General features: G+C 48.6%; 1 long non-coding RNA gene and 2 other non-coding genes across 3 annotated transcripts; all 3 read left to right on the plus strand.

The window, feature by feature from the left end:
• Nucleotides 1–4,320: 4,320 nt before the first annotated feature.
• LOC135062263 (uncharacterized) lies at nucleotides 4,321–10,363 on the plus strand. Its single transcript, XR_010248622.1, has 4 exons — nucleotides 4,321–4,501; nucleotides 7,705–7,805; nucleotides 9,016–9,102; nucleotides 10,201–10,363. It is a non-coding gene; the product is annotated as an uncharacterized LOC135062263 (long non-coding RNA).
• On the plus strand, nucleotides 7,924–8,055 carry LOC134932733 (small nucleolar RNA SNORA13). The gene has a single exon (XR_010179468.1). It is a non-coding gene; the product is annotated as a small nucleolar RNA SNORA13 (small nucleolar RNA).
• On the plus strand, nucleotides 9,878–10,009 carry LOC134932731 (small nucleolar RNA SNORA13). Its single transcript, XR_010179466.1, has one exon. It is a non-coding gene; the product is annotated as a small nucleolar RNA SNORA13 (small nucleolar RNA).
• Nucleotides 10,364–10,615: the final 252 nt, after the last annotated feature.

Genomic DNA, 10,615 nt, shown 5'->3' on the forward strand with positions numbered 1-10,615 from the left:
AGGGCCATTTACAATGCCCTAAGTCAGGCAAAGCCCCTGCTTCAAAACCAGCCGGTTCTGATCCAGTCAGACAACATCACGGCAGTCGCCCATGTAAACCGACAGGGCGGCACAAGAAGCAGGACGGCGATGACAGAAGCCACAAGGATTCTCCGATGGGCGGAAAATCACGTGTTAGCACTGTCAGCAGTGTTCATTCCGGGAGTGGACAACTGGGAAGCAGACTTCCTCAGCAGGCACGACCTCCACCCGGGAGAGTGGGGACTTCATCCAGAAGTCTTCCAAATGATTGTAAACCGTTGGGAAAGGCCACAGGTGGACATGATGGCGTCCCGCCTAAACAAAAAGCTACAAAAGTATTGCGCCAGGTCAAGAGACCCGCAGGCGATAGCTGTGGACGCTCTAGTGACACCGTGGGTGTACCGGTCGGTTTATGTGTTCCCTCCTCTTCCTCTCATACTCAAGGTACTGAGGATAATACGGAGAAGAGGCGTAAGAACTATACTCATTGTTCCGGATTGGCCAAGAAGAGCTTGGTACCCGGAACTTCAAGAAATGATCTCAGAGGACCCATGGCCTCTACCGCTCAGACAATACCTGCTGCTACAGGGGCCCTGTCTGTTCCAAGACTTACCGCGGCTGCGTTTGACGGCATGGCGGTTGAACACCGGATCCTGAAGGAAAAGGGCATTCCGGAGGAAGTCATTCCTACGCTGATTAAGGCTAGGAAAGAAGTAACCGCAAACCATTATCACCGCATATGGCGAAAATATGTTGCGTGGTGTGAGGCCAAGAAGGCCCCAACGGAGGAATTTCAGCTGGGTCGATTTCTGCACTTCCTACAGTCAGGGGTGACTATGGGCCTAAAACTGGGTTCCATTAAGGTCCAGATTTCGGCTCTGTCGATTTTCTTCCAAAAAGAACTGGCTTCACTACCTGAAGTTCAGACATTTGTCAAGGGAGTGCTCCATATTCAGCCTCCTTTTGTGCCTCCAGTGGCACCGTGGGACCTCAACGTGGTGTTGGGTTTCCTAAAGTCACATTGGTTTAAGCCACTTAAAACCGTGGATTTAAAATATCTCACGTGGAAAGTGGTCATGCTTTTGGCCTTGGCTTCGGCTAGGCGTATGTCGGAATTGGCGGCTTTATCATGTAAAAGCCCCTATTTGATTTTCCATATGGATAGGGCAGAATTGAGGACTCGTCCCCAGTTTCTTCCTAAGGTGGTATCCGCTTTTCACTTGAACCAACCTATCGTGGTGCCTGCGGCTACTAGGGACTTGGAGGACTCCAAGTTACTGGACGTAGTCAGGGCCTTGAAAATGTATGTTTCCAGGACGGCTGGAGTCAGAAAGACTGACTCGCTATTTATCCTGTATGCACCCAACAAGCTGGGTGCTCCTGCTTCGAAGCAGACTATTGCTCGCTGGATTTGTGGCACAATTCAGCTTGCGCATTCTGCGGCTGGCCTGCCGCAGCCTAAATCGGTAAAAGCCCATTCCACGAGGAAGGTGGGCTCTTCTTGGGCGGCTGCCCGAGGGGTCTCGGCTTTACAACTTTGCCGAGCTGCTACTTGGTCAGGGGCAAACACGTTTGCAAAATTATACAAATTTGATACCCTGGCTGAGGAGGACCTTGAGTTCTCTCATTCGGTGCTGCAGAGTCATCCGCACTCTCCCGCCCGTTTGGGAGCTTTGGTATAATCCCCATGGTCCTTACGGAGTCCCCAGCATCCACTAGGACGTCAGAGAAAATAAGATTTTACTCACCGGTAAATCTATTTCTCGTAGTCCGTAGTGGATGCTGGGCGCCCGTCCCAAGTGCGGACTGTCTGCAATACTTGTATATAGTTATTGTTACCTAAAAGGGTTATTGTTGAGCCATCTGTTGAGAGGCTCTGTTATGTTCATACTGTTAACTGGGTATAATATCACAAATTATACGGTGTGATTGGTGTGGCTGGTATGAGTCTTACCCGGGCACAGTATCCTAGCTGAGGTCTGGAGGAGGGTCATAGTGGGAGGAGCCAGTGCACACCAGGTAGTCCTAAATCTTTCTTAGCTGTACCCAGTCTCCTGTGGAGCCGCTATTCCCCATGGTCCTTACGGAGTCCCCAGCATCCACTACGGACTACGAGAAATAGATTTACCGGTGAGTAAAATCTTATTTTTTTCTACTTGCACCACTGTGGACAGGATATAATATGATAAAAGCAGTTTTAGAGAGAGAGAGAGAGAGAGAGAGAGAGAGAGAGAGAGAGAGAGAGAGAGAAAATATAGATTAAAAAAGAAAAAATATATATGTAAACAAAAGGATTAAAAGGAGATTTTTAAAAATGGAAAATTAAGGAGGTTTGCTTATATTCATCTTTCGTCCATGTGACTTCTTCAAGGGGTGAATGCAGACTGAGACAGGGCTCAGAGGTATAAAAGTAAGCCCTGTCCTAAGCGCCCTACACATTGGCCGATCCGCCGCCGAGCTGCCCGACGGCGGATAAGGCAGACGGGCGACCGGTGGTGGGGGGGCCGTGCATCGTTCATCGCTGGTGCCTCCACACTGCACGATATGAACGTTATCTCATTCATTAATGAACGAGATCGTTCATATCGTGCAGTGATGTCGGCCAGTGTGTAGGGCCTATTACTTTTTACAATTTCTCTGTGGTGTTGTGGGTGGGGGGAATCGCTAGTTAAGTGGTTAAAGGGATAGTATGGTGAGCCTAATTATGCATCCTTCATGGGTTGGCAAAGATCACTCAAAAATCAAGCATTTGGAAACCCCCCTCCAGAAATCCTGCATTTGCCCGTTAGTTACATCACAGGGGAAGAAAGACAGACAAAACCTTACTGTATATACAGGTGACATAAGTACTTCAGAACAATACTAATTACACAACATTTTGCCAGTTATGCTAGTAATATATAGGCTTACCATACTATCACTTTATACCTGGGACACTCTTGAATTACACAGGTTCTGTGGCCAGCGTATTTCAAGCCTGCATTTTACATGATTTTAATCAGCCACAGAACCTGTGTAAACTCATGAATTTATAGGGATAGAACGGTAATGGGCTCTACACATATGGCGATGTGCCGCCGAGGTGCCCGGGTCGACGGGCGACCCGGCGGCGGGGGGGCAGTGACGGGGGGAGTGAAGTTTCTTCACTCCCCCTGTCACCCAGCTCCATAGATGTGCAGGCAAATATGGACGAGATCGTCCATATTGGCCTGCATGCACAGCCGACGGGGACCAGCGATGAACGAGCGCGGGGCCGCGCATCGTTCATCGCTGGAGCCTCCACACTGAAAGATATGAACGAGTTCTCGTTTATTTATGAATGAGATCGTTCATATCTTTCAAAAAATCGGCATGTGTGTAGGGCCTATTAGCCTATATATAGCTTTTATTCTCAGACCCCAAACTGCAGCATCAGACATCTATCTACACACAAGGGCCCTACACATTGGCCGATCCGCCGGCGAGCTGCCCGACGGCGGATACGCCCTACGGGCGACCCGGTGGCGGAGGGGCAGTGACGGGGGGAGTGAAGTTTCTTCAATACCCCGTCACCCGGCTGCATTGAAGTGCAGGCAAATATGGACGAGATCGTCCATATTGGCCTGCACGTACAGCTGACGGGGGACCAGTGATGAACGAGCGCGGGGCCGCGCATCGTTCATCACTGGAGCCTCCACACTCAAAGATATGAACGGTATCTCGTTCATTTATGAACGAGATCGTTCATATCTTTGACTGATGTTGGCCAGTGTGTAGGGCCTAACAGACCTGTTCTGTAAGGGGCCCTACACACTCGGCGATGCGCCGCCGAGGTGCCCGACGGCCGATACGGCCGACGAGCAACCCGGCGGCGGGGGGGCAGTGACGGGGGGAGTGAAGTTTCTTCACTCCCCCCGTCACCCGGCTACATTGAAGTGCAGGCAAATATGGACGAGATCGTCCATATTGGCCTGCATGCACAGCCGACGGGAGACCAGCGATGAACGAGCGCGGGGACGCGCATCGTTCATCGCTTAAGTCTCCACACTGAAAGATATGAACGAGTTCTCGTTCATTTATGAACGAGATCGTTCATATCTTTCAGAATATCGCCAAGTGTGTAGGGCCTATAACTTCTATCCCCCACAATAGCAGTGATACACCTCGAGCAGGCTCCACCCCCAGCACACATGGTACACCCCGGGCTCCCCCGCCCTCCCAGCACACATGGTACACTCCGGGCTCCCCCTCCCTCCCAGCACACATGGTACACCCCGAGCTTCCCCAGCACACATGGTACATCCCGTGACATGTAGTAGGTGCGCGCAGCGTAGGTTGCTTCCTCTTTGTGCTGCCGGGCGGTTGCGTGCAGAGTGGGCTACAGTGCTGTGTGCTTGAACTCTTGGGACGGGGCGGACCCGCGTTCCGGCGCTCAGTCTGAGATGAGCACTCACGTGTTATCCTGCACCATGACCCAGCTCCTACCGTGGATCTCCTGCAGGTGAGGCCTGGGCGGACAGTAATGCTGGGGTCGAGTACCGCATGGCTCCGGGCAGCAGCAGCACCTCCATGGGTCCCGGCCGTACCGTGCAATGAGTCACTGTGTGGGATACCCTGATCCCTGCGAATCCGATACATGTGGGGAGACGCTGCGGTGCTCTGGGAGCAGGGGAAAGCGGGCAGGATATGTGCTGCTTCTGCGGCCTTAGCGGAGAGGCGATCCTAGCAGCTGGGGCGCTCTGTGCCGGCATGCCGTGGCCAGGAGGTGCAGGAAGCAGGTCAGTAGCACAGGGATAAAGATCTGTGACTGAAGGGGGAAACACACGGAGAGATCCTCGCCTAAATTCTGAGCAATCCGACTAGTTATTGCTTAGAAATTAAGCATGGATTGCTCCGTGTGTAGGTCGCTGGTGACGGAGATGCGCGGCCCCCTGTGTGTCGCTATCGCTGACATGCGTGCCAGGATTGCTCATTTCACGGTTGGTTGAAATGAGCCCCCCCCTCGTCACTCGGCACACATCGCGCTGAGGGGGGGGGGGATGAGGAGGAGATGTGCTGAGCGGTCTGTGCTAGTATGCTCAGGACACATCTCCCCCATATGTATGGGGCTTGAGCCATATATATTTGTTGCATTCTCCCTTCTATCTATGGCAAAAGGCCAAATCTTGTTTGTTGGGCACGTTCTGTTATAGCTATTATGTCTTCCATGGTCCAGTCTCTCTTTCCTGCTAGTGACCAGCAGCATGTCTTAGGATCGTAGTTTTGGATTGCTTGTATCTTTAAAAAAAAAATGTCGGCGTGTGCTGTGGGCCACTGTGGCGGGTTGGGTACAACATGGGTGCTTTAGCATAGTAATCTCTACACATGACAGACTGACCGTAGACAAGCAGCCCAAAAAAGTGTAGCTATAGTAATTGGCCTGATCTCCAAGCCACACCACTCTGCTTCACAAAAGAGAATGCACTCTTAAGGCCCGTACACACTGGTCGATGTATCAGCCGTTCTCTTGAACGGCCGATACATCGCGGGACCGTCGGCCAGTGTGTACGGGCGATACGTCTGTGAACTCCGTCGTTCAGACGTATCGCGTCGGCCGCGCAGCACAGCCGACAGCCAATATATCTAACGATATATTGGCGCGTCGCTGTGTGTGTACGGGGCGGTCGTCCGACCGCCCGTACACATGCTGCGGCGGCCGGCGGTGATTGACAGGTGAACTGGATGCGAGCGCCCGCCCGCCTAGTTCATGACGTCAGTCCCCCGACGGATCGGGCTGTGTGCATGCACAGCACACTGCCCGATCCGTACATAGATATATCTGCAGATCAATTGATCTGCATATATATCTAGTAGTGTGTACCCACCTTTAAAGATCTTGTGTTTATCAAATAATTGTGGCTATGTTCACGAAAAACACCTGTTTTCGTGGGGACTTTCCACATTTTAAGGAGTCTATTTATGTAAAAAATGTAATTGCTGCTTATCACTATACATCCCATTGGGCCGTTGCGCTATATAGCTGTAATAAGTAGCAATTCATGTATACTAGACTTTCAGGGGATGCAATGTGCGTAGTCAGCTGGCGAGTCTGTTTGTACATGTGCTGCCAACTGACCTCCTGGGGGGCTGCTGGGAGGTCAGGGGTTGGAGCCAGCATGGGTGCTGGGCTGAGAGCAGGGAAGTGCCGTCCACGCACCGAAGTTCAGATTGCGTCAACTCGTGGAGAAATGAAAGCTGTGCTTTCCATTCTTGCATGAACTGCACTCACCATACTAAAGTATGGTGATGCGTTTCAGTTACGGAGCGGGGTGCCACTGGAGAACCCTGGAATTTCTCCACCATAACCTGCGCTGCGAAAAGCATGCAGCAGAGAAAAGTCCTGTTTATCGCAAAACAGGGCTTTTGTCTGCTTTATGAATAGAGCCCTCAGTAACCCTGAAATGTATCAAGGAGGGATTGCAGCACCTATATCTGATATGTGCTGCGATCCACCCATAGCCGCACACCCTATAGGTTTCTGTGGTGGATTCGATGCTGCCCGATGCATCGGTATTGTTCCCCGCAGTTACTGCAGCCTTTTGATTGCAGTAGCCCATTTTAGCCTATGGGCTTCAGATCAGAGACAGTATATCCGGCTGGGTTTCCTGGGAACTGCCTCAGTGCATTGCGGTCACTTGTGACCGTGCATGCGCAGGACCCCCGACAACCCAGGGAGCACATCACAAGGACAGGTTCCCTTTGGAGTCCCTGTGGGTTCCGAGTGATACATTCATGTTGCAATGCGACCTTGGGTGGTAAGATCTTGGCCAGATCACATTCAATATGTGATCCTTGATAAACGGTCCTCATAATGCATAGAAACCATTGGAACAGAGGATGAGCAGCGTCTCTCATCCACACTCATTACTCGCTCCCACTCACGACTGCAGGACTTTCATCGGGCTGCACCCACTCTGTGGAATGCCCTACCACGCACAATAAGACTCTCCTCTAGTCTCCAAACCTTCAAGCGTTCCCTCAAAACTCACCTCTTTAGGCAAGCGTATCAAATTCCTGAACCACCCACATAACTTTCATAAACCTTCCTATCAAATTACATCCACTCTGTACAGTCCACACACATCCTCACATGTCTACTCATTCTATGCAAAAGATAGCACCTTTCCTTGTGTACACATGCCTATTTCCCTATAGATTGTAAGCTTGCGAGCAGGGCCTTCCTACCTCTGTCTGTTATCACCCAGTTTGTTATTGTTATTTCAAATTGTAAAGCGCAACGGAATTTGCTGCACTATATAAGAAACTGTTAATAAATAAATAAAAAGTGAGCAGCAGGAATCTTTCTCGCGCTCATGGCTGTTCATAGACCTATTTATCTACAGAGAAGACTTGTCTTGCACCCACATGGACAACTTTATGTTGGAGACTGTTAAGTGCTGTTTGGCATGTGTGAAAAAAACACGCACACATACTGTATGTATGATATATTTTTACACTTTGTCCTGATGAAAATGTTTTGTAAGTAACAATGAAACGTTGACAACACTGTTCTGCAGCTAGAAGGATTAGGACCTTGCGTTCTCTTTGGGGAAAACTGAACTATTTTGTGTAGTTTTAAAATGAATCTTAAACCCTGGTATAAAGGGGAATGAATCCTGTGTTTGTGCTGTTTCTCTAACTGCAATCCTTCATTCTCTCTTCTAGGTTATTGGTCAAACACAACCCCTGCACTAGAACCATGTGTGGGCGAGTCACCTGAAGCAGACGCTTGCATGTCTGTATACCTGAGCCTGGTAACCAGATAGGTCAGTTATTGTACACTTTGTGTAGCACAAAACATCATTTACGTGTAATTATCTGTAACATGTTGCCCTGTATAAAGACATCTCCAGTCTTCTTGTTTTGACACTGAGGAACACCTCTTGCCTTTTGTGTTGCCATTTTGCTGTATAAGTGGCAAATGTGGTGTCTGAAAAGGCAAATATAAAACCCATCACAGCCTGCTACACCTTGTGCTATTCCCCTTCCCTGGTGTATGGCTGTGCTGGAACACATGCTTTGTGTGCTGGGCGGAGTACACTTATACCCCTTTCACACCAGAAATGCAGGGGCAAAACTTGGGAATTCTGCCACGGGCTCATGCAGGGACATTCCCGGGTTGGCACCTTTCATACCAGCATTTGGAGCCGAGACATCCCAGGTCTGCACCTTTCATACTGAACCCGGGATGGCCCTGCATTTTCTGAAAATGGGCGTCTCGGAAAAGACACAAGACCAGGAAGTGCCCTGAATAGCCAATCAGCATCAGTATAGGCAACCCGGGAAGGTGCGACATGTCCCTGCACCATTCACACTGTCCAGGTTCCAGGTAACATCTCGGGACCAACCCTGGTCGATTGCAGGGTTGAAATGCAGGGACAGAAATCCCGGGTTTTTGTCCCTGTACCCTTTCACACCGAGAAATTTCCCGGGCTGATGCTCGTTCATGTGTTTTAACCTGGGAAATTTTGGGCTGTGTGAAAGGGGTATTATTGGGGCAGTATAAGGTTTAGTGGTAGTCATGTAGAAAACATTGGTCAGTACAACAGACGGCAGGGACAAGAGCAAGTATTGTTACTGATGACTGTGCATGCGTATGGCACACAGGAGACATTTAGTGAAGTATTGCAGAGTCTGCCTAAGCCAAAGGTTCCCAAACGCAGTCCTCAAGACACCCCAACAGTCCAAGTTTTAGGTATATCCATGGCTCAGTACAGATGGTTAAATCAAATTGACTAAGGTGCTAATTAAGTTACCTGTGGCCAAGCATGGATACATTTAAAACCAGGATCATTGGGGTGCCTTGTGGACCGCGTTTGGGAACCCCTGGCCTAAGCAGTATGTCACGACCTCGGGCTGGATCATCCCTGTGATACAGCCTGTATTGGTCATCGTTCTGGTGATCAACCTAGGTCATGTGTAAGAAGGCCATGGATGTGTGTTGTTGTGGTAATCATGTGGTTATTTTATTTGCAGGTTACAATACAGTGAAATTCGTTGTTAGTGAAGGACTCACGTGAAGTGATAAAACTTCAAAGCTTGCAGTGTACTGTGGTAAAGAAGGTAAATGGAAGATTTTAATTTTCTTTCTCTCTCCCAGCCTGTTGCTGCCTCTGCTATTCCTACATATTTCACTGGGAAGTGTAGTTCATCAGCTGGTGGGCCACTTACTGCCCACCGCTGCACTAGAGGACGGGCAATCTGGTTAAATGTTAGGTTAGCTTAGGGGTAAAAGTCCTGTATCCACTTGCATCACAGATTCATAGCCGATACACTGCTGCAAGGTGGCTGCCATTGCCACACTTCCATCATGCTGCTTTGGGGGGTGCATTGCAGAATTTTGCAATTGAGTTAACATGCAGATCCTATTTCTGATGACTGGGCTTAAATATACTTTTCCATGGTTGCTGAGGTCCCCCCCCCCCCCCAATAATCCTGTAATATTGTTCAGTTTGACATAACTGCCTTAACGTAAGACTTTTTTGGACAAAGAATGTCATCAGGAACTTATTTTTTTAATGGTAAGACATAAGCTTCTATTTGAAAACGTATTGAACTATTTTAGTGAGAAATAAAATACACTGTGTGGCCATCAAGCACCACCGTGGGGTCATGTCTGTCAGTTTCATGTCTCATTACCCCTTAATGTCCATATCCCCTTTGTAGCATTCCCTCCCCCTCCTGTGCTGAGGGTAATGTGTCCCCACTGCTACAGCTGATGGCTGCACTAGTGCTCAGTTGGGAACTGTAACTGGTGCATGTTGGACTGTACTAAATGGTTCCTGTAAATCTGCTATTGTTGCAGAGTTCTGTGGAAAGTGCTTCAGGTAATTCTCTTTGCCTTTGTGTTACCCATTCATTTTTTTTTTATGATGAATGTGGCGTCAAACAAGGCATACAGTATACTCCTTGTCTCTCATAGTGCCCTGAAGGTCTAATGCCCTTGGCATGGAGTCACATGGGCACAGTACCAGACTATAAATTGTACAATATCGTCTGTACAAAAATATTACTTTATAGAAATGTAATGGGTAGGATATGTGTAGTATATGTGACTGATTTTAAAGCAGTGACAATAGCTTTCAAATAAAGGCATCTTAATGCAGGGTTTAATGGAACATTATATAGTTTCAAATTCCTAACTGTGGTTTGTCTCAACAGGAAGGTGTGGTCATCTGCTACAGCAGTCTAGGACCATGGACTGCATACAGAGGAATGTTCATCTGCTGTAATGGCCTTACAGAGAAGACTGTCATAACGTTATTTAAAAAAGTTTCTGAAAGTTATTTAATATGGAAATAAAACTACATAAGTTACTGTGTAATCAAGTTATTAGTTCTTACACCATACTCTTCAGTGACTGCGTGTACGATGTATGGTTTGGGAATAAGCGCCATCACACTTGTATTCCACCAGCATGTACTCTGCTGCTTTTGCGTTTCAGTTTTGCAGCTCTTCTGGTTTATATCTGGGACCACCCAATGACCAAATGATATACAGGATGATTATATAAAATACTACAGGGTGACTCAAAAGTCGCAGTACACCCTTTTGTTTAAAAAAAACCTGTGCAGAA

The sequence above is a fragment of the Pseudophryne corroboree genome, chromosome 1 (genome assembly GCF_028390025.1).
Source record: "Pseudophryne corroboree isolate aPseCor3 chromosome 1, aPseCor3.hap2, whole genome shotgun sequence".
Lineage (NCBI taxonomy): Eukaryota > Metazoa > Chordata > Amphibia > Anura > Myobatrachidae > Pseudophryne > Pseudophryne corroboree.